The sequence below is a fragment of the Notolabrus celidotus genome, chromosome 3 (assembly GCF_009762535.1).
Source record: "Notolabrus celidotus isolate fNotCel1 chromosome 3, fNotCel1.pri, whole genome shotgun sequence".
Classification (NCBI taxonomy): Eukaryota; Metazoa; Chordata; class Actinopteri; order Labriformes; family Labridae; genus Notolabrus; species Notolabrus celidotus.
Genome location: NC_048274.1, coordinates 31,944,267 through 31,950,084, shown reverse-complemented (window position 1 = coordinate 31,950,084; position 5,818 = coordinate 31,944,267). Strand labels below are relative to the sequence as shown.

Genomic DNA, 5,818 nt, shown 5'->3' with positions numbered 1-5,818 from the left:
AGAAGACCGAATATTATTTTTCATGCGGTTTGGTTTTAAAATTAGCATGCAGGTGGAAGGAAAAGCCAGCAGATGACGGGAAGGGAGCGGCAAAAGAGCAGAGAGTCTGCACGGTAACATCCCTCTGCTCTAGTTGAGCAGAATGGAGAAGCCTCATTAAATTTTAATTGCAGCACCAAGCTGAGTGCGTTGCCATTTACATCAAGATGCATGTGACCTTCTTTTTCTTCTTCCACTTTTACAAAATAAGTGTGTGAGCATCTCCCCTGTCCTTGTCTCATCTCTCAGCCTTGTTATGAAATTAAAGGATGCTGGGGAAAACAGACTGCTCATTTTTGCAGTTTAGACTTTATAAATTATTAATAGATAAGAACACTCAAAGCTGCTCAGAATCCTGCAGGAGTAATCTGTTTTTAATTTTCTCTGTTTGTGGATATGAGCGTCTTACATGAAAACATGTGTTTGGCATGACAGATTTAGCTCACAGCAATGTAAAAAATAAACAAATGTGGGACCAATCTGCTTGAGATATAAAAAAAGCTGCACACAAAATCCTCCTAAATGAGTCCAGTTCCCTTAAGCTGCCAAAGAGGTGTTTCAGCGAGCCAATTTTCCTGTGAAAGACAAGTGTATACACAATAAACATCACTTTTTCTCCAACAATCACACTCCTGCATCAAGAAAAAAAACCTGAGTCACATGCTTCCTCACAGTTCCAGGTTGATGTGAGAAGAAAGAGTCACACGAGCAGGAAGCAGCTTGTTCAGTTTGCATGCTGAAGCAGATTAGTGTGTGTTTATCGTCTTCCTGTCCTGCTCTGGTGTTGCATTACAAGGTATTGTCTCCAAACTGCCAGAATCAATTAATATGAATAATGAATGCCAACTGTCGCTGTTGGTCGTGAGTGCTCATTTTGTTCCAGCTCGCACACGCAGAGAGGTTTAATTTTGCAGGAGGAACAAGAAGCTAATTTTTATTTATAGATAAAGTAGCTCTTCAAATATTCTTCATCAGGTTAAAAGGCACCACAGGTTCTCAACAAGCCTCACATCACGTATTCTGCACTCTCAAGCACCACTAAACATCCAGGCTTTTAAAAGGATCCGATTCACACGGAGATGGAGGGCGCTCTCATCTCTCTGCGGACTGACACCACTGAGTTAAATCAAGAGACATCAATTGCATTACCCAACCAACTAAGATCACTTTACACACTTCAGCAACCGCAGCTCACACAGATTAGCTGGGTCAACAGGCCCTAACCAGTGGTCACTGACCACTGGCACAAACATGGCTCTTTACAGCCCATTGAAATCTGCCTTACTGTTGACCACAAGTGAACAATAAGCATACCCAGTCCATTCAGAAAAAGGAGGCTGGAAAATAAAAACATTTAGTTTAAAACTGCAAATGGAAAAATAACTGCATCAAAAAAGTCAAACTCTCAAACAACTGGGAAGCAGCAAACGTATATGCTAACAATAAGGGTGTGTTGCTGTGCTATGGGGGAGATATGACCAGGTGATGACAGCAGCTGATGACTACAGGAAATACGAATGAGCATGTGTGGAGGAGTGAGCACAACGAATGAAGTGAAATGCACAAGAGATAGCATGTAGAGTATAGCCTTCCTGACTGAGAGCTTAATATGCAAACCAACAATGCAAACCTTAAGTTTGCAAAACAGTTACTTCTTAAAGCTCATGTGAGGAACTCACAGTCTGTGTTGATTGGGAAGAACCCTGAGGACAAATTGGTACATTTAATTTACTGAAGTACGACAAAGCACATTTATCAAAACATCAACAGTACTCCTCACTGTATGGTAAATATGACAGATTATTCATAAAGGCATGATTGTATCTGTTGTCCTAAGGCATGTACTTAAAAGAACATAAAACAAATGCAGTTACAAGATATATCACAAGACACCACACAGACAAATGCTCAAATATACTCTCCTCAGATTTTTTTTGTTTTTAAAAAAAATCTCATCCTGCTGCTTTTTAACAGTCAAATGTATCACTGATTGTAGAAAAAGTAAAAACTTAGGCTGTTTCTGGCTGGAAATCTCATCTGACTAAAATAACATTTTAGAAATGATCTGTCTTCTTTTTGATGGTCTCTTTTGTTTTTGGATCATAAATCGGCATCAATTTTAATTCCCATCGGTTTCATAACCAGCTGAAAAATCCCACAGGAGCTTTAAACTGTCACGGCTCCTGATTAGATAAGTTGTGTTATTTCATTCCCTCATGTTTCTCCTCTTTTGCTTCCTGTTTTATTTTCATACTCACCATTGTCTCTTATTTAAGGTCTTTGACTTCCTGCATCTGTTTGTTTCCTACTCCCTTGATTACCTCAATGAGTTACACCTGTGTCTTGTTATCTCTACTCCCTGTGTGTGTTTCCCCTCAGTCTTCCCTCCCTTCTCTGTCAGTTCGTCTTATATCTTGTGTCAGCGATCAAGCCTTGTTTCTTCCTCGTGTTTGCTCTGCAGTTTTGACCAGTTTTGTAAGTTTGACTTCACCTTTGCTTTGTGATTTGGATACCTTTGCTGGTGCTGTTTTTGACCTCTTGTGTACCGACGCTTGGCCTGATTAAACACATTTGAACTTTGGAACTGCTGAGTTTTGGATTTGGGTTGAATTTCTTGGTTCAGTGTCACACAAACCGCCCAGTGTGTTAGCATTCAATCCCTAGCTTACTAGCACCCAATGGCAGGATTGTCATTTAGTTTTTATAGGTCCTACAAAAAAGGATTATTTTAGAGAAATGAAAGATTAACTCCACGCTGGCACAAAATGAAAAGTCACCAAATGATTAAAGAGAGTAGGATTCAGCACCTCGTCAGCAGAGGATGTTAATCCATTCATTTCATGTGGAGACATGTCACTGTACAAATACAAACTGTGACCTGCTGATGTTACAAGAGGAAATCTCACAGATCACTAAAGTCAGTCTGCTTCATCCTTTGGGGATGATGATGGTTCAAACTGTGATGTGATTGTTGATGTATTTCAGCATATTGACTGCTGGACGATCATTCTCTTTCCTTGAATCCATCAGGTAGCCAATAAGTTCTATGTACATGCAGATGCTGGTACTCTGTTCAAAGCAAACAACAAGTCTTTGTTGACACTTAACCTTGAGTGTTGCTATGGCGATCATCCAAGTAACATGGACACATCAATCTTGCATGAGTCATTGTCTCCTGAGGGATGAGAGGGGGTGATCAAGAATTCATTGCGATTGATGTTACTCTGCAGTGTCCTGTCATCAGTCAACGATATGTTGTTAAATAGTGGACATTCAAGGTGTTGACCTTTGACCCTGAGAGGTCAGAAAAGTTAAGAGGATGTTGTAATAAAAAAAAGGGTCATCAAAAAATTCTCCGAGGTTGTTCTTTTGTTTCACTACAGATAATACTCTGATAAACTGCATTAGGATTGTAAAGTTCATTTTACACATCAAGCCCACACATTAAAAAGTGGTTGTCATGAAAAATAAATTGTTCAACAGAGAAATGAGACAGGGGCTGTTTTTGAAACTGCCTACTATACTAGTAGTATGTACTGATTTGGCAAAAATTCAGTATGCAGTATGCAGTATGCAGTACATACTTCATACTACACTCGTAGGTAGTATATAGCAGGTGGTTTCAGAAAAACATCCAGACTGATTTGATGCATGCTCTCTTCTTCTCCTTCTTCTTCTCTTCTGTGGTTACTTAAAACAAATAATGTACAATTCAACCCTCATTACTCATACTAGCTTGACTTACACCTGGACTTCTCTGCTGCATTTTAACTGATTGTTTGAGCCGATAAACTGCTCTGTTTATTGCAGCTCTGCAGGTTAAAGCTAAATTGATCTCATGCATTTACATTATTGACTTTCATGCCAATGAGCAATTAACAAGCTGGTGATTCATTGTACCTGATAACAGGTTGAATCAATAACTCCCAATGCTATAGAGTACATTATGGTACATAAGGAGGATTAAGACTGAGCTGCTCTCAGAGTATTAAAGTACACAAAAGGAAACATTGTTTTTAAAGACAGAACCAAATCCCAGGTAACTCCTCTTTAATCTTAAGAACACGTATTGATCTTTTTTTATGACTATAACTCGCTGTGAAACACATTCTGCTCCCAGGATATATGTCATAAACAAGCCGTGCAGACAATTAGTTCTGACTGTCTGTTTTCTCACATCAACTCATTATTTTCTTGTGTCTGTGTCCTGATGCAGCCTTGTTTTGAAAGGACAGAGATTTTTGAAGCTTCATATGGTATAAGTCTTTGAAAGAACTCTTGAGAGTACAGCTGCTGCTTTGCCTTTACAGACTGTTTTTTAAAAAACACCTGCCTGAAATCTGCATCTACAATCCTGGCTGCTCAGGAAAGCTGCCAAATTATTCCGAACTCCAACAGAGGAAAGCTTCACTCTAATCAAGTCTGTTCAGGTTGCTTTTTTTCTTTAAATTTGCAGGCAGCTGCTGGTGGGAGAGGAGTTAATTAGTACCAACCACTAAGCAACATCACGAGAAAGATTTAAAGTAAAATCTGCTGCGTGTGAGCACTTAAATGGGAGGGGAGGGGGAGGGTTAGTACGGCATAAAGCGCTGCCATGTGGAGAAAAGTGGAAGAGCTTGATTATTGCTGCAGCAACTGTTCCTCCCTGTTGTTAATGTGCCGTTAAAACTTCTCTTCATCAGCTGCACTTCTGAATTGTAAAGTCTAATGTCTGTAGAAGACTCGTTCTGAACAGTCAAATTAAATACACTGAAAGATATCAAAACATCTTCACACTTGTTCTTAAGTTTCTGTAATGAGGCTTTCTGCTGACAGATTCTCTTCTCTCCTTTACAAAAGGTGATAACAGAAATAATCCACCTCCATTATGTCTGTGAGAAAACAAAATGAGCAGCTGTGCGGTCTCTTCTGAGCAGACATCTCCCTCTTGTGGCACGTGGACTCTGTCACAAGTATTCAGTGTTTGTTTTTTAAAGGAAATGTCTTTTGTTACATACTATCTGTGAGATGGACAGTAATGAAGTAAATGTTCTTGAACACCGTACTTCAGTACAGTTTTTGAGTAGCTTTACTTTTCTACATATTAGAATATTTCTATTACATTTTTGACATCCTGAGTAGCTTAAAAATACATCACTGAGAGGAGGAAAGGGAGAAGGAAATTATAATAATAGAGAGGGTAATATATGGGATGAATTTAAATCATACACAAATTGGAAAGCAATGCTCAGAGGTCAATTGGCAAGGATCTTCCTATAGTGCAGAAATGGCTGCCTTATCTTTTTGAGTGAGCCATCAGTCGTGGATCTTAGTTGCTCCACCCTTAGCTGACTCAATATGTGTTCAAGCCAGCACTTGTGGGAAGGTGGTGTGATTTGTTTCCACTAAAGCAGGATGAGCTGCCGTGCTAGAGGTAAAGAGAAAGCCACCACTGCTGCCTGGTTGCCTGAGATGAGATCCTGCATTCATGTGGAGCGACCCCAAATATGGCTTTCATGGGGTTTGGCATGAGCTGTACTTTTCTTGAGTGTTATTTTGACTTTTACCTCACTGTATTGAGAGACGAAAATCTTACTTTTGACTCACTTTTTTTATTTTCTAAACTCTGATCCCAGAGAACAAACTGCGTTCATGTAGCTCTTGGTGAAGTTTGTCTATGTGGTGTTGCTGTACCTGTACATCACGTGTCTCCATGGTTGAACTTAGAGCACACACAGAGCACATGTCATTCAGAGCAGGATGTTCATGTCGTGGTGGTATTGACGGCTTTGGCAGAGAA

At 39.6% G+C, this 5,818-nt stretch overlaps 1 long non-coding RNA gene across 1 annotated transcript; it reads left to right on the top strand.

Annotated features, from left to right (window-relative positions):
- Positions 1-2,435: 2,435 nt before the first annotated feature.
- LOC117810271 lies at positions 2,436-5,083 on the top strand. Its single transcript, XR_004630748.1, has 3 exons — positions 2,436-2,514; positions 4,350-4,469; positions 4,879-5,083. It is a non-coding gene; the product is annotated as an uncharacterized LOC117810271 (long non-coding RNA).
- Positions 5,084-5,818: the final 735 nt, after the last annotated feature.